Below are 22640 nucleotides of genomic sequence, written 5' to 3' on the forward strand. Positions count from 1 at the left end.
TAAAGGATGAGAAAACGAGATAGAAATGACATATCTTTTCTCACTGAGCCCAGCTTTTTGCTGTCACGGCTCTGGATTGTCACTCAAGAAAGCACACTCTCTCACCCTTGGTGCTTTCAGAAGTTGAAGCTTTGCTGGCATAAACTGGCCCATGCTGCTAGGTGTTTTGGTGCCTTTGTGTCCAAATGGGGGATAACTCATTTCAGGGCCTGGGGCTCAGACATTACTTTCTTCTGTCACTCTCTTAATTTAGAGAGAATTGTTGATGGAGAGACCTTCAAGACGGTCTCTGTGTATTCTTTTTCTAATGGAGATCAGACGTGGAAGAAAGGAGAAAAGATTCAAGTTGGTGTCTAAAATAAGTGGATTTTCTTTCCCATCAGGAGAATGTCCCAGAAACAAATGTGCTTGATTGGCTTTAGAAGGCGTGGACCAATCTGTAACTTAAAGGAATCAACCTTTTTTCCTTCTGTAAACATTTTGGACACATTTGATACAGCAGATCTTAAACATTTGTGCAGTACAAGTAGAGGATATACTCTTCCTTGCTTTCCTCACAAAAGGCTTTGACAGAGTTGGAAATCCTGAAATAGAGATGGCGGAAGGAGCTCAGCGTGGAGTTTTTAGAGCAAAGCTTCCTCAACATTTATATCCGTAAAACTGACAAGTTATTGACTCTAGGAGGCAGCAGAAATCTAGAGTTGGTGAATCCGATCAGATTTTTCAGCCTGAAATGAGGTTGAGGGATGAAGGTTAATCCAGTATAGTCTATACCTGTTTCTCTAGTTGTGAAATGAAAGAGCTGCTTACTTGTAATCGCCTTAGATTCATCGATCCAGTGATTGAGCAAACACATACCATCAGAAAATCAAAGCCCTTTGAAATCCCGAGTCTCGCCTTCTTAAGAATGAACATTTCCCAAACATCAATGCTAAAAATCTGAGCTTTTAACATTTAATTTTAAATTGCATTTTAAAATGACACTAATTAAAATACAGTTATCAATAAGGAAGGTGGATGTGGCCACATCAAATCTACAAGCTTTGGTCAGTAAGGTGGTTCAGAGAATTCTACCAATATTGATTCTAGGAGTGAATGAAAAAGGCAGAAGCTGAGCTAAGGAGAAAATAAAATAAAAATGTTAAGCTGAAGTCAGGTAGATGTCTTTTAATGTACTTTCACCGTTTTCACCATTGACCTTCACACAGGGAAACAGCCCATTTTACAATTGATAAGACTAAGGCTTAGAGACATTACGCTCAAGGTGACAGAAAGAATGACAAAGCTGGGATTAGAACCCGGATTTCCTATAGGTTAGCCTGACATTCACTCTGTCATGTAGCTTTACCAGGAATGGACAGCAAATCCCTGATGGATGGCTCACTGGAAAACATGTTCGTACAAGGTCGCTTGATGAAACAGATCTGAGATGACTAAGTCATATGATGGATAATTGCATCAAATCAAGATTTTTTAAAAAATCAATGAATTATGGTCATGGATTCGAACTAAGAAGGTAGGTTTTATGAAGGATGAATTCAAAGTCTCTGTAGTTAGAAGCAGTTAACTGTAGAAGTTCAGGATGAGGGAGTTCATATGGGAAAGACTTACATATTTTAGCTGTGTGCTCAGTAGGGACCAACAGTGTGCATTTATAGCCAAAAAGTCAATGAAAGCTTAGACTTCATTGTTTGCATGGAGAGAAGTAATAGCCTTATTTATGTCTCTTTATCAGCCTGTGACCATTCTGTTCAGTTCCAGGGCATTTTTATAGGAACAGGGTTCAAAGAATAAGAAAGGTGGTGAAGAGCTTGGAAACTATCTAAAATGAAGAATTATTATAAACATTGGAAAGTCTTGACCTGGCCAAGAGAAGATAGAGAGAAGACACAAAACACTGACTTACAATGGCTGAAAGTAAGTTAGAGTTATTCTGTGGTTCCAGAGTCAAAAGTAGGATCCGTGGAAACAGGTTACAAGGAAATAAATTTCAGCTCGGTATCAGTGGTAGCAAAAAAATTTCTTTAAATGAGTGATTGTCATGACATTACTAATATTATATAACTCATCTTAGAGTGTTTCTATGTAGGGAAATAACCTTGATGAGTCTCTTTGGGATGAAAAGTGAGCTGGCTCTGGTGTGGTCAGAGAGGAGAAGATACAGAAAATAGAGCTCAGTTTTTCTCTAATGAGATGAGGAATTTTTATGTTCCCAGGGGAGCTATGGGAAGAGGGAGAAAGAGGGTGGGAGAGCAATCTGCCAGAAGGTCTGCCCCCGCCCCCACTTAGGACACCAGAGTGAGAAATTTGCTGAACAATTGCTCAGAGCAGTGATCCTTAACATTCTATTTGACATTATGTTGTGACCTGGGGCTTTTGGAGGAATTAAAAAGAGGTCTAAGGGAAGTGACCAGTAAGATAAGACAGTGAATGAGGGCACTGAGGAGTGAGCAAGTGAACTCTAGCCTGGACTGCCTAGATTATGTCGGTATCTGGGAAATCCATGAGAATGTTGGGGGAGGCAGCCCAGACCTGCCTTATGTAGATATCAAAGATAAAGATGACTTCAGAGGACAGGGGCATTAGGAATGTCTGTATCACATAGGGGAGACTTTAAATTAAAATTGTCCAACACTCCTGGCCGGGTAGCTCAGTTGGTTAGAGTGTTGTCCTGATACACCAAGGTTGTGGGTTTGATCCTGGTCAGGGCACATACAAGAATCAACCAATGAATGCATATATAGATGAACAACAAATAGATGTCCCCCCCTTCCTCTTTCTCTAAAACCAATCAATCAATCAATCAATTTTTAAAAAAGAGTTGTCCAGCAAAAGGTAGTGAGCTCCGGTCACTAGGGGAGTTCTCTGGGTAGCATCTGTTAAAGGTGTTGCAGAGGGAATTCTTGCATTGGTTAGGAGGCTGCACCAGATGAGCTCTAAGGATCTGGATGAATGAAACTCACTGCCTTTCCCTCTACCTGCCTTATTATGTCCTTTCATTCAAGAATCAACTTGGGTTGGCAAAAAGTCAATGTGCCTTAATACATTAATACTTAAATAACAGATTGCTTTTTATAGGTCTGATTCTACTTTTCCATCCATCCATTTAACAAGTGTCTGTTTTGCTTCAGGCATTGTGCTACCCTTTGTAGGAACACACTTGCTAATTAGACACGATTCCTCCCATTTTATAAGCTTACCTTTTGGTATGCACGATGCTTATTCTAACGAGGGCTTTCTGGAGTAGTGGGGGTAGCGTCTGTGAACCTGGAGACCTTTGTTCTCACCCCAGCTTTGCCATGTGACCCTAGAAGGCACAGAACCCCTGACAATCTTGAATTACCATCTATAAAGGAAAGGTGCACAGCTCTTCTGGTCGTCACAACGCCGAAGCCTGTAAAAGTTAGGCAGGTGCCATAGGACACGAAGCAAGCCGATGTCATGACACCTTCAGAAATTCACTCTACAAATACCTGGTCAGTACTTCTCCTAATTGTTAAGGTCATCAAAAGCAAGGAAAGTCTGAAACACTGTCACAGCTGAGAGGAGTAACAGGGCATCCTGAATGGAGTCCCGGGACAGAAGAGTGACTGACCATAGGAACAATGAAGAAGACCTGAATAAATTATGGACTTCAGTTAATAACATTGTGTCAATATTGGTTCATTAATTGTGTGGACAAAAGGGGCCACATGCTAACCTGACCAGCTCAGGGAAGGCCTGCATGGCAGTCTTACAAACACAGAGACCTAAAGGAACCACAAAGGATGGTCTGAAATTAAACTTTAACTAAAAGCAGCTATGGTGGGTAGTTACATCCTAGGCTGGTATCTTCACTGACAAGGTTAACCTTTACCTTAACTGAGCCTATCTGTCTTTTTGCATCTATAATAACATACCCTTGAAATGTCTGGGTAACTTGTAACTTCCCTTTTTCTGGACCCCTTAGGGCACAACCTAATGTGCTGGGGGCCAGGACAAATACCACAAATTCCTTCATTATCATCATGTTAATTGTTCCTGCACCCACCTAAGGGTGTGTCTATCATTTTATTTTATATCCAATCCCAGGGGTTCCCCACCCCAACCCCCACTCCCCCATCCCACCCCTGGCTTTGCTTTCTCCCACCTCTCTAGTCTATCACCAATGGATTTCATGTAACCCACCTACATCCCTTTCCTTTGATTGCAATGTATAAATACAGATGTAACCCACCATTCTCCGGCGCATTATCTCAATTCGTTGAGGTTCTGCTTCCTGGCATAGTCGACAGTTTGGCTCAAATAAACACACAAAAATTCTTTACAGATTTCAATGGTTTTTTTGCATTAACAGTTGTGACCAATATAGTGTAAGATGTTAATACAAAAGGAAACTGGGTATGGAGCATAATGGAACTGTCTGTACTCTGTAATTTTTCTGTAAGTCTAAAACTCTTCTGAAATAAAAAGGTTATTCAAATGGATTTAACATTTAACAGTAAGGGATTTAACCTTTCGAGTAGTGGCAGTAGTAATAACCTCCAAAGCTATTCAAAGAGGTAAGAAAAGGTTGAAGATTTACTATACTCACTTCTTCATCTAACCTCTTCTTGACATTGCCTGTTTTGCATAAACATACAATATGAATTATCCTCATTATCAAGATTTCAAATGTGCTGACATTTCTAAATAATTGAATCAAAATTATTCCTTACTAGAGGCCCGGTGCACGAAATTCGTGCACGGGCAGGGGGGTGGGAGGGGGGGAGGGAGGGTGTCCCTCAGTCTGGCCTACACCTTCTTGCAATCCGGGACCCCTCAGGTAGGGTCCCTAGGCCTGACCAGCAATCAGGGCCTATCAGGGCTTTCCTTCCCCTGGCTGCAGGCAGCTGGCCCCGCCCCCGCTGTTGCCACTGCTTGCCATCTGTGCAGCGCTGTGCCCCTGACCCCCGCCACCAGTCACCTCCCTCTGCAGGCAACAGGCGTGGGGTGTGATCCCTTGGCTGGCCTGGGCCTCCCTCTGCAGGGCGATCGCTGACCAGCCCGCACACCTGCCACAGCATCGCTGGCCGGTGGCCTGGGCCTCCTGGCCAGGGCTCCTTGTTCGATCGCCATGCAGAGGGTGGCCTGGGCCTCCCTCTTTGGGGCAATCGAGGAGCCCCCCCCTTCCCCAATTGATCACCCCGCCAGCTGGTGGCCTAGGCCTCCCTCTTTGGGGCGATCAATTGCGGAGCCCCCCCATCAATTGCCCTGCAGAGGGTGGCCTGGGCCTCCCTCTGTGGGGTGATTGTGGGGCAATGGCAGGGCCCCCTGATCAATCGCATCACACCCACCTTGGCTGACCTGGCGCCAGTGCATGTCATAGCGTGGTCATCCAGAAGGTCGTCCAGACAGTCGTTCTGCCATTTGGTCATTCAGTCAATTTGCATATTACGCTTTTATTATTATAGACTAGAGGCCCGGCTCACAAAATCATGTGCGGGTACAGTCCCTAGGTCTAGCCTGCGATCAGGGCCATCTTCCCCGGCTGCCAGCAGCCGGCCCTGCCCCCCACCACCACCCACCCAAGTTCCCAGTTTGCCATTGGGCGATGGGAGCCTGACGGCTGGGGTGGAGGGACCGAGAGGTCAGCCGGTCCTGCCCACTCACTGGCCCCACTCCTGCTGTGGGTTGGCCTCTGTGTGTGGGGCAACTGGCAGGGTGGGGGCCTTGGCCTGGCGCTGCCCGCATCCCCCTCCACCCACCCCGGTTCCCTGCTTGCCATCCGGCAATCAGAGCCTGCTGGCCAGGGGGAGGGACCAAGAGGTGGTCAGTGTACCTCGTAGTACTAGTTGAGCAGTTGTTCTGGTTGAGTAGTCGTTCTGGTCATTCTGCCCTTGTGGTCACTGGGCTTTTATTATATAGGACTAGGGGCCCGGTGCATGAAATTTGTGCATGGGGGGGGGGTCCCCTCAGCCCAGCCTGGACCCTCTTCAATATGGGACCCCTCGGGGGATGTCCAACTGCCAGTTTCGGCCTGATCCCGAGGATCGGACCAAAACCGGCAGCCGGACATCCCTCTCACAATCCGGGACCACTGGCTTCTAACTGATCACCTGCCTGCCTGCCTGATTGCCCCCAACTGCCCCCCCTGCCAGCCTGATCACCCCCAAATGCCCCCCTCCCGCTGGCCTGGTTGCCCCCAAATGCCCCCCCTGCTGGCCTGGTCGCCCCTCACTGCCCCCCCCCCCCGCCAGCTTGGTCACCCCCAACTGCCCCCCCTGCTGGCCTGGTTGCCCCTCACTGCCACTCCTGCCGGCCTGGTTGCCCCATAGAGCCTGCTGTTTAGTTGTTACTGTGAGGGTGTCGTGACCAATTTGCATATAACCCTTTTATTAGTATAGATGTTATCTGGAGCAATCCCTTAATTCTTAGCTTGACATTTTAAGATCAAGGAGTAATCAGACAGTGACACCAAAGCACTGCTCAGTGTATAATTAATCTTTCCAAATTAGGCTGAAAACCAATTAATCATTCTTAGGAATAAGGATAAACTTTTGAAATGGTACCCATCCCTACCTGTTACTACCCTGATTTTATTTAATTGGGTCTCTGTGTTTAGAAATGGCAGCAAGCTTGCATTCCTTGGGTTCTGGCTAAGGGTGTGTGCGAGCACACACACACAAAAGAAATTCCATTTTTCACTTAGACTGGAAAATATAAAAAAGTTGAAAAAACACATGGTTGCTCAGACTTCTTTATTTTTCTTTATTTTGAGAGAGAGGAATTGAGAGAAAGAAACATCAATGTGAGCTGAAACATGGATCGCTTAATTTTAATTTTTTGTAGTTTGAGTTTTAAAAATTTTTTTTTAATTTTTTTTATTGATTTCAGAGAGGAAGGGAGAGGGAGAGAGAGATAGAAACATCAATGATGAGAGAGAATCATTGATCAGCTGCCTCCTGCTGGGGATCGAACTCTGACCTACTGGTTCATTGGTCGACACTCAGCTACTGAGCCACACAGTCCAGGTTTTGTTTTGTTTTTAATATGTCCATTTGACTTTTCAATGTAAAACAAAACAAAACTGTTTAAATATTGTAAGATTTCCTTGCCAATGAACAGGCAACTTTTTTTTAAAATATAAAAAGAGACGTTTTTCTGGCTGCTCAGTGCTTGACTGAGAATTTTGTGTGTTGGAGGCAGCTGGATGCAAACCACTTTATTTCCTCAATTTTGTTTTAAACAGGTTTGCTGTGCTTGAGGCAGAATGTTTCTATGGGTCAAAGAAGCACACACCCAAAGGAGGTGTGCTGATACTTTTAGAGTTTTATTGAACATGTTTATTACAAGGGACACTTTATGGGTGTGCTTTACATCTCAGATATAATAACAATTTGGTTTGAAGTATCAACCTGTCATTACTTTCAGGATAATAATTTAGCTAATAGGAAGTGACAATTAAAATCATATTTTAAAAGTCCTTCCCTTAAGTTTTGGCATTGTGCATATATTACGTAGTCCTTGGAATAATAATGCCACCAAGAAAACTTGGCTCTTCTTCCAAAATAGTCTTAAAAGACAATAATAAAAAGAACAAGAGGGAGATTTTACCTCAAACAGGCCAGCTGAATACCATTTCAAGAAATTGGAATTTCAAGAAGTTTGGAACAATTTGGAGCAAATAATGATAATATATTAAGTTAAAAAGACGTGGTAAATAACATATTTATGTTAATATTTCAATTTTGTAAAACAAATATGTCCATATGTACATTTTTAAAAAATATTTTTTTTTATGATTTCACAGAGAGGAAGGGAGAGGGGGAGAAAGAGAGAAGGATAAGAACATCAATGATGAGAGAGAATCATTGATTGGCTGCCTTTTCCATGCCCCACACTGAGGATAGAACCCCCAACCTAGGAATTGAACCGTGGCCTTCTGGTTCATAGGTCAACGCTCAACCATGAGCCATGCCAGCAGGGCCATATGTACACTTTTAATCATGGAGTAATCAATTTCCAACTCAGTCCGTCTGCCTCTCCTACACCAAGCAGCTCGGATGGGCTTTGGGCCGCTGGGTGTTTGTGGACTTGGGGAAAGTACTTGGCAGCCGGAAGTTCTTGGGCCCCTGTGAGAGGTCTACCCTGGCCCATATAGAGGACTGCATCTGTGGAATCCCTGGAAGCCAAGGAGCTGAACAGGTAGGCTAAGTGGGGGGCCATCACCTGAAGAAGTGAAAAGCGGTGCTTACCAAGAGAAATGGGAAATGGATGTTGGAAGGCCATGACTAAATCTGCTGTGGGAAGCAGTCATTTATTTTTAAATCACTGATTGGCTGCCCCCTGCGCGCCCCCTAATGGGGATCGTGCCAGCAACCCGAGCATGTGCCCTTGACTAGAAATGAACCTGGGACCACAGGCCAACACTCCACCCACTGAGCCAAACCAGCTAGGGCTAGTGTCCCTTCAAAGAAACAGACAAGTTTTTCTCTCTGCCAAATTCTTAGCACATTGGCAGCTTTTCTTATCTTCAAGAGTCAATTTTTTTGTTTTGTTTTTGGCAAATGATGTATAAAAGGGCCACAGAGCAAAGTGCTATCAGTCAGAAACTTCAACAATTGTCAACACCTACTAATGTTGTTTCATCTCTGTTCCTGTCACCTTTCCCGTCCCTCCTTGCCCTGGGATTGTCCTGAAGCATACCTCAGACATCGTATTCTATCCATAACACTTCAATATGTATCTTTAAAAGATAAAACTTCTTTTGTGAAGCACAACCATAAAACTTATTACTTGAAACAATAATTTAAACATATTTAGTTAGTACATTCAGGCCTCCATACCTGTGGGTTCTGCATCTGCAGAATCAACCAACCATAGTCGGAAATATTCAGAAGAAAGGCATTATTTGTTGCTGATGTGTACTATGTATTTAGGCATTGCATCGGTACTGAAACTTTATTTTGTCATTCCCTGAACAATATAGCATAACAACTATTTACATAGCATTTACATTGTACTAGGTATTATAAGAAATCTGGAGATGACTTAAGGCATATGAGAGGATGTGCATATATTATATGCAAATACTGTGTTATTTTCTTTTTAAAAAATATATTTCTTTATTGATTTCAGAGAGGAAGGGAGAAGGAGAGAGAGATAGAAACATCAATGATGAGAGAGAATCATTGATTGGCTGCCTCCTGCATACCCCCTACTGGGGATCGAGCTGGCAACTCAGGCATGTGCCCTTGGCAGGAATCGAACCCAGGACCGTTCATTCTACAGGCTGATGCTCTATCCACTGAGCCAAGCCGGCTAGGGCCTGTGTTATTTTCTATAAGAGACTTGAGCACTGTTGGTTTTGGTATCCTAGAAACAATCTCCCCCAGGTACCGACGGATGGGGATCCAAACATTGAATTTATTGCTATGCCTCTAGAGTAGAGACTAGAGGGCCTTTCTTAGTGTCTGAATCTCAATCCCACTTCTTTGAACTGGAGTTCATTAGACATTTCTTGACCCAGGGCATCATACAGGTTGCCATCGTTCATAGCTCATCCTTACCTGGCTTTATTTTCTGATTTAGGAAGATGGAATTTGGTACCTCTTCTCTTATCCCAGCTTGGGTTGCAGCCAATGTGGCTGGTGCCTGTTAAGAGCTCACTGAATTCTGCACCCTCTTTAGGTTTTGTTTCTGTATCCACCTCATCAGCCCCCATTCCAGAGTTGTTTGTTGACAAATCAGATTTAGAACTCCAAGTAAAATGTTAGCAGTGTTCTCTGGTCAAGTTTCTCATTCCTTTTGAAAAAAAATTACAGTTGGCATTCAGTATTATTGTATTAGTTTCCAGTGTACAGCATAGTGGTTAGACATTTATATCATTTATGAAGTAATACCCCTGATAATTCTCGTACCCACCTGGCACCATACATAATTATTACAATATTATTGACTGTGTTCCCCATGACTGTTTTGTAACTACCAATTTGTACTTCTTAATCCCTTCACCTTTATCACCCAGCATCCAAGTTTCTCATTCTTATTGATGTTTTTCAGGTAGCCAATGAGAACTAGCCAATGAGAAATTAAGCAAGTGTCTCTCATGATCAGTTTTCAGTTGAAAAGCCAGGACTGTAATTCAGGACTACATTCTGCTCTATTACTAGGTCAGAAGCAGGCAATACGTGACTTGGACGCTGGTGTTTGGTGTATATCTTAATCGTCTCAGGTGGGTGTCTTGTCTACTCTAACTTCTTACCTTCTACTCTCCTATTTCTTCATACCTATAGGTGAGAGGTCACTGGGGGGAAAAAGCTCATTTACACAAATACTGTGGTGCAACAAATGGATTGTGACACCTGCATACCTTGAACACAAAAGTATCTTCACAGTCATTGTTCACTTGATGTATAAAATGCTAACATCCTCTGGCTTGTTGGAGTGGGCCTTGGGGCTTTCGGGTAAAGGTATTGTTTAAAGTAACCGGCATTATTTCCTTTACTATTGAGCAACATATTTCCAACTTAAAGATGGAGATTACTATGGCCTCTCAGCTCAGTTATTCCTTTTCTATTGTTGATTTGTCTTTGTCTTATAGAAATGTTTGCAGTTTCTATTACATTTGAAATAACCTATTCTGCAAACTACTAAATGGAAACAATTCATAAACTTGCCTAATTCTCTGTATAAGGTAGCTTTAAAAATTCTATATACTTCTTTAAAAACAAAATGAAAGCTAGAATCTAAATTATGGCATTCTAGCTTGAGGCATTCTTTTCAGAGGGGTGACTATAAAAAGATGACTATCTTGTTTATTGTAATAGCTTCCCCTCCCCCTATAGACTCTTATGGTCTTTTTTCTTTTTAAATTGATTTTTAGACAGAGAGGAAGGGAAAGGGAGAGAGGAAGAGAGAGATGGAAACATCGATAAAAGAGAGACATATCTATTGGCTGCCTCCTACATGCCCCCTACCGGGGATTGGGCTGCAACCCAGGCACGTGCACTAACCAAGAATTGAACTGGCAATCTTTCAGTGCATGGGACAACACCCAACCAACTGAGCCACACCAGCCAGGGCTCTGATGATCTTTTAAGACTTTGTCATTAGGAACATTCTGTGTGATCTTGGGAGTGCAATTGGAAATATCCCAAAGGCGTAAGCCAGCCATGCCTTTCTCAGCTCATAGAGCGGAGAGGATATAGCATCCAGTCTAACCTTTCCAAATGATATTTATCCATCTCAACCCCACAGGGGTTTTGCCAACTCTCAGAGGTTCCATGGCTGGTTAGCTCTGGCCAAGTTGGGCAACCAGAGCTGAGCTAATAAAATCAAGCCTGGAAGTAAAATTTCATTTTCTATTTATTTATAAAAGCATTATTGTAGGCAGCTTACAGTATAAAATCGCACTGTGGTAGACTGAATAGTGGCCCTCCAAAAACGTGTACATATTAATTCCAGGAACCTGTGAATACATTACTTTACATGGTGTCTTAGTCTGTTCTGGCTGCTGTAACAAAATTCCATAGTTTGGATGACCTATACACAACAGAAATTTGTTATTGTTTTTTTATAGTTCTGAAGGCTGGGAAGTCCAAGATCCAGGTGCTGGCAGAGTCAGAGAACTTGCTTCTTGGTTCATAGACAGCTGGCTTCTTGCTGTGTCCTCACATGGTGGAAGGATCAAGGGAACTCTTTAAAAAATTGTTTTTTAAATTGATTTCAGAGAGAGGAAGAGAGAGAAACATCAATGATGAGAATCATTGATCAACTACCTCCTGCACAACCCCTACTGGGGATCAAGTTTGCAACTTGGGCATGTGCCCTGACTGGGAATTGAACCCTGACCTCCTGGTTCATGAGTTGACGCTCAACCACTGAGCCACACCATCTGGGCATGAGGGAACTCTTTTATAAGAGCTCTTAATTCATGAGGGCTCCACTCTCATCACTTAATCACCTCCCAAAGGCCCCATGTCCTAATACCATTACAGTGGGCATTCGGTTTCAACATATGAATTTGGGGAGGGGACACAAACATTCAGTCTACAGCACATGGTAAAAGAGATTTTGCAGATGTTGCTAAATTAAGCATCTTGAAATGGGGAGATTATCCTGGATGAACAGGGTGGGCCCAATGTCATCACAGGAGTCCTTATAAGAGGGAGGCAGGAAGGTCAGAAGCAGAAGAGACAGAGGACGAAATCCGGTGTTGGAGTGATGTGCTTTGAAGATGGAGGAAGGGGCCATAAGCTAAGAATAGGGGCAGCCTCTAGAAGTTGGGCAAAGCAAGGAAATAGCTTCTTCCTTAGAGGCTTCAGAGTAAACATTGATTTTAGCTCTAAAGATCTATTTTGGACTTCTGAACCTCCAGAATTTTAAGGTAACAAATCTGTATAGTGTCGTGCAAACATACATACATACATAAATAAATAGCATTGTTGTAGGTTCTTCCCCCGGCCCGGGAAATATAGATTGAGGCAGGAACAAGGAGCAAAAAGAGTCCTGAACTCCACAGAAGGTGAATGTTCTGCTTGGCAATAGCCTGGCCAGTTGTTGGAAGAATATGTTGCCCTGGCCAGTTTGGCTCTGTGGTTAGAGAGTCAGCCTGTGGACTAAATGGTCGTGGGATCGATTCCTGGCCAAGGGCATGTACCTGGGCTACAGGTTCTATCCAAGGCTCCCTGTCCGAGGTGCACGCGTAAGGCAATCAATCGACGTGTCTCTCTCATGTCGATGTTTTCAATGCTTCTCTCTCTCTCTCCCCCTCCTCTGTCCCTTGCACTCTCTCTAGAAATTAATGGGAAAAATATCCTCAGATGAGGATTTAAATTAATGATCAAGGAAGTGTGAAATAAGGAAAATTTTTTAAAAGCTAGAACTGTGGCCAGGATTTCTGGTCATGCAGATAAGCAGTCAATAAGGCAAAAGTGACAATGCTGCTTTAGGAAAATGATGACAATATACCTCAAGGTTTACTTGTGGGTTGAGTAAGCCTTCGTTAATTCTTTCAAACTATCACTCTTTTTAACTTTCCAGTGCTTTTAAAGTTAGTACTCTAGGTTTAAATAAATCTATTATGAGAAATCATAAAATAAATGAAATGATAATAACTGAATGTAATTAAGGGGAAAAACCTGGACTATTCTTCACATGGAAGCAAAAAACTCCTATTAAGGGGAAATATGGGTCAACCAATTTGTTAGACTCTACTAGTTCTAGCTAGAAATGCTTTTCAAAAACAATAATTGGGTCCGCATTTTGCCTTTCTGTAGGCTGTTCTTGGCTACAGCTACATCGTTAGGAAGACAGGAGCAATCTCGTCGGTGAACTGAGGCTGCCTCCTTCCTGGGGTTATTTTGTACCAGCAGTGCTATTGGCAGTATTCCATTCCAGTAAGTTAGATGTTATTCCTTTTGTGCTATATGGGGTTTCTATTGTGCATTGTCTTCAAGTGCCATGGGATGCAGGGAGTGGCTTGCTCAAACATAACTCAGTAACAAAGGGCTGCTCATATTGATGAGAACTGGGGAATGTCATGTGGGCTCTGGAGACAAACTGGTTCAAATCCCAGCTCTACCACTTTCTACCTGTGTTACCTGTGGCATGTTATTTAGCCTCTCCGTGCCTTCCTTTCCTTATCCGTAAAATGGGGGCAATAACAGTGCCCACTTCATAGGGTGGTTGTGAAGAGTAAAATTAGTTAAGTAGTGTCCAGAATAGGCAAATACAGAGACATATAGTAGAGTAATGGCTTCCAGGGGCTGGTGTGCTTGGGGAGAAAATGAGAAGTGATTACTAATGGGGACAGGGTTTCCTTCTGGGGTGATGCAAATGTTTTAAATTTGATTGTGGTAATAGTTGAACAGCTCTGTGAATATACTAAAAACCATTGAATTGTAGACTTTGAATGGGTGAAGTATATGGTTTGTGAATTATCTACACTAATAAAAGAGAAACATGCAAATTAACCATCACTCTGCTACACCCACAAGCCACGCCCACCGGAGCCAATCAGGAGCGAGTATGCAAATTAACCCAACCAAGATTGCGGCCAGCCACAGAGCTGGAGCAAGCAGGAGGCTTGGGTTGCCCCGGCTATGGAGGAAGCCAAGCTTCCCGCCCACCCTGGCCAGCCCTGGTCTCCACTCAAGGCTACAAAGTTTCAATTATAGAAGATAAATAAGTCCTCTAGATACTTTCTTCCAGCTGGCCCTGGCCTCTGCTCAATGAGGTGCTGAAAAAAAAAAAAAAAGAAAAAGAAAAAAAGGAGGGGCTGGGACCTTGGGTCATTGGGGGGTGATCAGGCCAGGATGGGATGGCAGGGGCCGTTTGGGGTAAGCAGACCAGCAGGGAGGCCAGTTGGGGGTGACCAGGCCATCAGTGGGGGTCAGTTGGAGGTGATCAGGACAGCAGGGGGGGCAGTTTGGAGTGAGCAGGCTAGCAGGGGGGCAGTTGGGGGTGAGCAGGCCAGTGGGGAGGTAAGGTGGGGCAAACAGGCCAGCAGAGGGGGCAGTTGGGGGTGATTAGGCTGGCGGGGGGGGCATTTGGGGGCTAGCAGGCCGGCAGTGGGGGGCAGTTGGGGGCGAGCAGGCCAGCAGGCAGAGTGTTTAGGGGCAATCAGGCAGGCAGGCAGGTGAGCGGCTGGAGCCAGCAGTCCCGGATTGTAAGAGGGATGTCTGACTGCTGATTTAGGCCCGATCCCTGTAAACCGGCAGTAGGACATCCTTCGAGGGGTCCCAGATTGGAGAGGGTGCAGGCTGGGCTGAGGAACACACCCCCCCCCCCCCACCGCCCCTGTGCACGAATTTTGTGTATCGGGCCACGAGTATCTTAATAAAGTGGTATAAAAATTAGTCACATAAAATGCTTAGAACATTGTCTACACAAAGTAAGAGCATTATAAATGTTAGTTATTATTATCATCATTATTATTATCACTAGAATGTGTCTCCCACTGAGCTTATTAGAGTCTATTCTGCCATTACCCAAGCCATACACTATCCTTTCTAAGGCTTCTTTAGGGCCCTGACTTGTGACTCTTGATTCTTGTATTAGAGTTCTCCAGAGGAAGAGAACCTATATATATATATATATATATATATATAATGCAGACCTATTCATACAAAATAAGGAGGAAATAATCATGGCAATTATGGTCCTCACTTCTGTAACTGGTCACATGGTTGTAGCTGGTATTAATTACCTTCTACGACCCATTGTGTATTCCCTTTGCCTTCAGCAAGCACCTCCGCTGGCCATGGTTCTTTACCTGGCAGGTGACTCAAACCTTCCTTCCTGAAGGGTCTGGGTCAGTAGTCAACCTGCCTGGATTGGATTGTTGTTCTCCGTTGACCTTGATCATGGGACATGGTAATATGAAAAAACAGTCTGCAGGATCTCCTGGATTGCAGATATTCTCTTCCTTTTGTTCGCTATGGAATGGCAGTCCCGTTTCCCTTTGGTGGTCAGGATCAAACACCCAACATTGTAACTCCTTTGCCTGTGGATTCAGAGGTATGAGGAGGCCAGAGTGGCCGGTGGCAGGCTTAACTTCCCATTCAGTGGAATCACTGTTGTGTCTCCTGGTGGAAGCATTTTTTCCCTCTGAAACTAACACTTCTAGGCCAGCAAAGTATAAGGTGGTGGGAACAGGAAGCAAAGATGTTGCTAGTAGGTCACTTGGGGTAATAGCGAGTGGTGCCACTCCTACCCATTTCTACCCTTTGGTTTCTGGATCAGTGAATCCAGGCTATTGGAGAGAAAGCACCATATATTAGACACTGACTCAGAGCATATATAGCCTTCTGGAGAACCTTGCCCCAGCCCTACAAGGTATAGCCATTAAACTGGCACTCTAACTGAGTCTTTTAAAGGCTGGCCCACCATTCTTTTGAGCCAGCTGCTCCGGGATAGTGGGGAACATGGTATGACCAGTGAATGTCATGAGCTTGTTCCATTGCTGCACTTCTTTTGTTGTGAAGTGAGTTCCTTGATCAGAAGCAATGCTGTGTGGAATACCATGATGATGGATAAGATATTCTGTTAAGTCCATGGATGGTGGGTTTGGCAGAAGCATTGCATGTTAGGAAGGCAAATCTGTATCCAGAGTAACTATCTATTGCTGTTAATGACAAAATGCTGCCCCTTCCAGGATGGAAGTGTTCCAATGTAATCAACCTGCCACCAGATGGTTGGCTGAGCACCCAGACAGAGAATAGTTCATATCAAGGGCTGGCAGATTGGGCACTTGGCAGTGGCTCTGGCCAGGTCAGCCTTGTTGAGTAGTTCATGTTACTGAGCCCACACATAAGCTCCATCCCTGCCACCACGGCCACTTTGTTCATTAGCCCATTGGGTGTTGACAGGAGTGGATGGGGAAACAGGCTGATTGATAACTACAGAATGGGCCACTGTCTCCACTTGATTATGAAATCAAGGAGGCTCTGCTCAGGTCACTCTTGGTGAACATTCACATGAGACACAAATATCTTCATATTTTTTGCTCATTCAGAGAGGACCATCTACATACCTCTTTCCCCAGATTTCTTTGCTACCAATTTTCTTTTTTTTAAAATATATTTTTATTGATTTCAGATAGGGAGGGAGAGGGAGAGAGAGATAGAAACATCAATAATGACAATCATCGATGGGCTGCCTCCTGCACCCCCCACACTGAGCATGGAGCCTGCAACCCAGGCATGTGCCCTGACTGGGAATCAAACTGTGGCCTCCTGATTCATAGGTTGACGCTCAACCACTGAGCCACACCAGTTGGGCACTACCAATTTTCTAGTCATGTTCCTTCTAAATCTGTGACTATCCACCCAAACCATGACTACAGACTGTGAATTGGTATGTAATTTCATGTATGGTCCTTTCTCCTTCCAAGGAATATAAATAATCAGGTGAGCTGCCTGAAGTTCTGACCACTGCAAGGACTTCCCTCCATCATTATCCTTCTGGAATGTCCCAGAAGGGGTTTGTAGTGCCACAGCTGTCCACTCTTAGGTGGTGCCTGCATATCATACAGAACCATCTGCAAAGGAGGCCTGAGTCTTTTTTTCCTCTGTCAACTGGTTATAGGGATCTCCCCACGAAGTCATAGATGCTGCCCAGGAAAGAGAAGGCAATGTAGTAGGAGTTGGGACCACAGGCATTTGGGCCACTTCATCATGTAACATGCCTTCAGGGCCTGTGCTGACCTGATCACACATATACCACTTCCATTTGATGATGAAGTGTCACTGTGCACACCCAACTTAATCGCTTGGTGGATCACACACCACCCAGTTTATGATGGGAAGCTCAGGGTGCATGATAACTTGATGGCCCATGGTCACGTTCAAGTGTTTACTAAGGCCTAGTAGCAGACTAAGAGCTATTTTTCAAAATAAGAGTAGTTACCTATAGATGATAGCAGGGTCTTGCTCCAATATCCTGAAGGTGTTGTGATTCACCCTTCCTCCACATTTTTGTTATATTTGGGTCCTCAATAGATTAGATGATGCGCACCCACAGTGGTGAGGGTGATCTTCTTTCCTCAGTCTGCTGATTCAAATGCTAATTGCTTCCAGAAACACCCTCATAAGCATACCCATAAATGATGTATTACCATCTATCTGGGCATTCCTTAGCCTAGATAAGTTGATGTATAAACCCCACATGGTAACCATTGGCCACATGTGGCTGTTTAAATTAAAATTTAAAATTCTGTTTCTAAGTCACACTCACTCTATTTCAGGTGTTCAATAGCTAATGGCTACCATGTTGAAAAGCACAGATATTGAACATTTCCATCATCACAGAAAGTTCTAGTGGGCAGTGTTTGCTTTGGAGAATGAAACCAAGGCATGAAAACATGATCTGACTTCACAGAGATCACAGGACAAGCCTGTGGAACCATAATCTTAATCTCAAAATATTTGACAGTGGCAAAATGACAGAGGGCCAAGGAAGGGGTGTAGTGTTTTTAAAACTTCAGCTGGCCTCTTTGGAGTCCATATTTTGGTATGTGCATGTGCATGCAATTCCGGTCCCTCCCCAGGATCATGATTCTCAAAAGCTTCCTGCACAGCTTCCTTCTAGTGTGGAGGATCCCAATTGTCTTTATGAAGTTGCTAAACCTTCTGGGAATCTGATGCAAGTATTATGACCTGTCTCTACCCAACCCAATTCCTTTTTCTATTAATTAAATGAAGTACTGGAGAAAAGATGTGAAGATATGATTATAGTTTATGGCCCTTCATTAAGCAAGATCACTTATCTGTTTCCACAGACAAATAAAGTTCAAATGAATCCATTTTCTAGAAAGATATGAGTAGATATAGCCCTTAGTTCTGAGTTTTGTGTGAGTGAGAATGAACTTTATAGCCAATTCTGGTAGCACTCCCATGGCTCTATATTATAATAATTATTGCTAACATTTACTGGGGTGTTACTGTATATCAGACACTCTGCTAACTACTTGTATGCTTTACTAGTATTTAATAACTAGTGGCCTGGTGCATGTATTCGTGCACATTGAAAGGAAATTAATTAGCAGAAATATTTTAATATTGCTTTTCACCCTTTCTCTATAATAGAAGTGTCAACCAAATTCACGATCGACAATGACAGATCGAAACACACACATGCGATTGGCACCATGTAGATCATGCAGGGAGAACAAAGGGTGAAATATTTAACTGCAGCAGTGTTTGACTATATCCTGTGCAGTGAGAAAACCTGAAGTCATTTTCAAGGTCCACCATTTATTATTTTTCAGTCAGGTCAAGTTTCTAAACTTTCTAAATCTTCGTTTTCCAGCTAATGAAAAGAATATAGGATTCCACCGAGTCTCCTATCTACCTACTCCAGGACTTCTGTGAGGATCAAATGAGATAAGGCACGGGAAAACTCTTCACAGACATTTGGTTAAAGTGTGAAATGTTTGCACCTGGCTATAAGCAAGTGTGTTCCTGGGCTGAAGAAACTGCAAGGAGGCTAGTTCTTGCTAGGGAGAGGAAGCCAGGCATTGCTACGTGATGTCATTACCCAGCACCCACAGCGACCATTTCTGGGCTGGGCTGGGTTGGGCTGTGGGCCGCATTTTGCGCCACGAGGTCTCATCAGCGTCGGCTGCAATTTGGTGGGCTCTCGCTCCAGGGTGGTGGCGGGGCCTGTGTCCCACTTAGGGGAAGCCGAGTGTTGCTTTGTGGACGCCAGTGCACATCACGGCAGCTCCTGCATTGAGCATCTGCCCCTTGGTGGTCAATGCCCATCATAGCATCCGGTCAGACAGTCGTACACTTAGCACATTAGCCTTTTATATACTTAGATAATCCTCCAAAGAGATTATTGTTATTAACTTCCCTTTACAAGTGAGGAGGCAACTAGAGGTTACACCTAGCAGAATAATATTTAACTTCAGTTCATCTGACTCCAGAGCTTATGCTTGGAACTTTGGCACTGTACTTTATCTTGATCATGTCCCTGGCATTGTGCTTATTATTCTGTTGGGTTTGACCTATTTCTTGTGTGTCTTCTTCAAGACTGGGAACTTCTAAAGTTCAGTGCCTTACTTACTGAAATGTGTAGTTGTTTTTGGTTTCCAAGGTCCTTCCTATTTTTGAGCTCCCTCCTCCCCGTGCCATTGTATAAGTTTACTTTCCTTCATAGAAGCATAAAAGTGCAAGAACAACTCTTTCCCTGTCTTGAGCCCCAAGGGCATGGACTAGGACCTGGGTTGGCCAATTACTTTTCTCATGTGGGGCAGGCACAGAAGATCAAGCTAGCAACATGAAGATGACGAGATGGTTAGACCTTGTTCATGGTGATGGTGGTGTCCAGCAGTGGCCTGTGGTGGGAGTGGTAGGAACATCCTGGCCAAGTGATTTCTGCTAAAAAATGTCTTCCTGCTCACTGGTCGTCCACAGATGCCCTGTTACCTGTCCATTTTCTAAGCCCAGTTCTCCTGCCTCCCATCTACTTCTTCCAGAATATTCCCTTTTTGAGCAGCAGAGTTGTTTCTACTGCTTGCAACCAGGAGTCATGACTAACACAGTCATCTTTGAATCCTTAAAAGAATGGGACAGTGCATTAATAAATGCTTGTTGAATGAATGAATGAATGAATGAATGAATGAAATATCATAAGTGGTCAATATAGAAGGATGGAATAAAAGGGAGGAGCAGGATAAGAATGAATATAAGAATCGTGGAAAGTGAGGTGGGGAGGAATATTTCCCATTTGAATATTCCTCCTTTTAACTTGCCAGGTTATACTAGTTGTAATGTAAAAGCTCTGACAAAGACAAGGCACAGGACATGAAGTGTCATTCTTAAAAGTGCAGTTAGGAAAGAAAAACTCTCTACTTAAGTCTGAGGTGCAAGCCTTCAACTTTCTCTGAAGCTTCCTACAAATTCCTCAATGAGTCTCGTCAACAACTGCTTTTCAAACACAGTAACCCTGACCCCCTCCAGGTCTCCAGTTACTCAGCTCACCTGTGACATACTTGCAGGAACTTGCCCTATGTCCTGTCTCCTGCAACTTTGAAGAAGCGCAAGGATTAGTGTGGCTTCACCTTTTGGGAGTCATGCCAAGACATTAGAAAAGGATTTGAAAGGCTTTAGTTCAGGCAGTCATCAAGAAGTATTTTATACAAGAAGTATTCTATAAAATTAAGCCTAATTAATATGATACTCCAAGTGAACACTGACTTCATGCCAAATACAAATGAATGAATGGAGCAGTGTGAGCAAGAATGCAAGAAAATTGTTGAAAATTTGTATAGAAAAATGTTCATCTCTATAGCAACACATCAAAACAGTTAATTAGCATTATTCTTATGCATTAAAAGAAGTGGTTCTTTTCTTGAATAAGTATTTGATGGTCTAAACCTAGTTGGACTTTCTTAATTTGGTTCTACACCCTGTTACACATGTATCAGTCAGGGATCCCTAGGAGATGGAAGAAACACTCAAGATTCTGCCTGCTCTTTATCTGATTTAAAAGACAACTGCATAAAGCAATTATTATAAATCTGTATTGATGTGCACATAATTTATAAAGATGTAATCTGTATGACAATAGCACAAAGGAAGGAGACAAACTATATAGAAGCAAAGATTTGTGTATTATTGAGATTAAGGCAGTAATAGGGGCGTGTTTGAGGAAGAGTTAGCAGACTAGGAAGCTTGGAAAGAGAAACTTGGGGAAGACTAATTATTTAATCATATTTGGGGCATTTTCAGGTATTATTCTTCAAATATTCTTTTTGTTCTTTTTCTCTCCTTTTCTTCTGGGACTCCCATTATGCAGTGTGGGAAGATAAAATTAGAGATGCCGGTGGGATCTTAATGGTCATGCAAAGCCCTGTAAGCTATGAAGCGATGGCAGGGAGTTTGGAGCCTGTTCATGGGCAGAAATACAGTGAGTTCTCTTCTTCCCCCCTTTCTTTCTTCCCTCCTTCCCTCCCTTCCTCTCTTTGTCTTTGTCTTTCAAATGTTTGATTATGATGTGTCTTGGTGTGAGTACTTTTCTGTGGTTTGTTGAGCTGGAGTTTGTTGAGCTTCTTGGATATGTAAATTAAATTTTAAATCAAATTTGGGATATTTTCAGCCATTATTCTTCAAATATCCTTTTTGCTCCTTTTAATTTCTTCTGGGATTCCCATTATGCATATGTTGGCACACTTATTGGTCACTCAGAGGCCTCTGTGGCTCTGTTCCTTTTCCTTTCTCTTCTTCAAACTGGATAATCTCAGTTGGCCTATCTTCATGTTCTCTGATTTTTTTCTTCTGCCTGTTCAAATGTATTGTTGAGCCTTTCTAGTGAAAATTTCATTGCAATTATTGTGCTTTTCAACTCTAGAATTTGTATTTTGTTCTTTTTGAAAAAGATAAATTCTATCTTTTGATGCTTTCTATTTGGTCAGATAGCGTTCTCAAACTTTTCTTTAGTTCTCTTGATAGTTCTTTATAAATGTTTCATTTAATTATTTGAACATGTCCAAAATAGCCGATTTAAAGTCTTTGTCTAGTAAGTCCGTTGTCTGGGCTTCTTCCAGAAACATTTCTATTGATTGCTTTTTTCTTATATATGGACACTTTATGTAATTTAATACAGTAAGTCTGGAAATATGACCCCCTCCACACTCTCCCACCATGATTTGTTGTTCTTACTGCTTGCTATTATTGGTTTTGTTGTTCAGAAAGTGTCCTTTCTGAAGAATTTCTGTAAAGTCTGTATTCTTTGGTCATGCTGGACCATTGAGGTCTCTGCTTGATTTGCTTAGTGTCAACTAATAATTGGACAGAGATTTTCTTTAATTCTAGAACCAGTAAGTCTTTGTCAAAGGGCCGTGTGTGCCTGTAGGGGCTTGCTTTCAATACTCAGCTGCAGTTGATAACTCCATCTTAGTCTTCACTTCCTACTTGTGCAGAGCTTTAAGGTCAGCCAGAGGTGAGAATTTAGGGCTTCATCATGTCGTTATTGAGCATGCACACAACCCAACACATGTATGGCTTTCTAAAGGCCCAAGAATGTATTGGAGCTCGTCACAGCTTTATGAAAATCTCATAACCTGGCTTTTCCTTTTAAACTCTTTTAAAAATAAAGCATAGTTTGCCCCAGCTGTTGTTCACTACCTCAAGCAACCATGAAATTAAACAATTTTCTATAAATGTTTTTGA

This window comes from Plecotus auritus (assembly GCF_963455305.1).
Source record: "Plecotus auritus genome assembly, chromosome: 10".
In the NCBI taxonomy this organism is placed as follows: Eukaryota; Metazoa; Chordata; class Mammalia; order Chiroptera; family Vespertilionidae; genus Plecotus; species Plecotus auritus.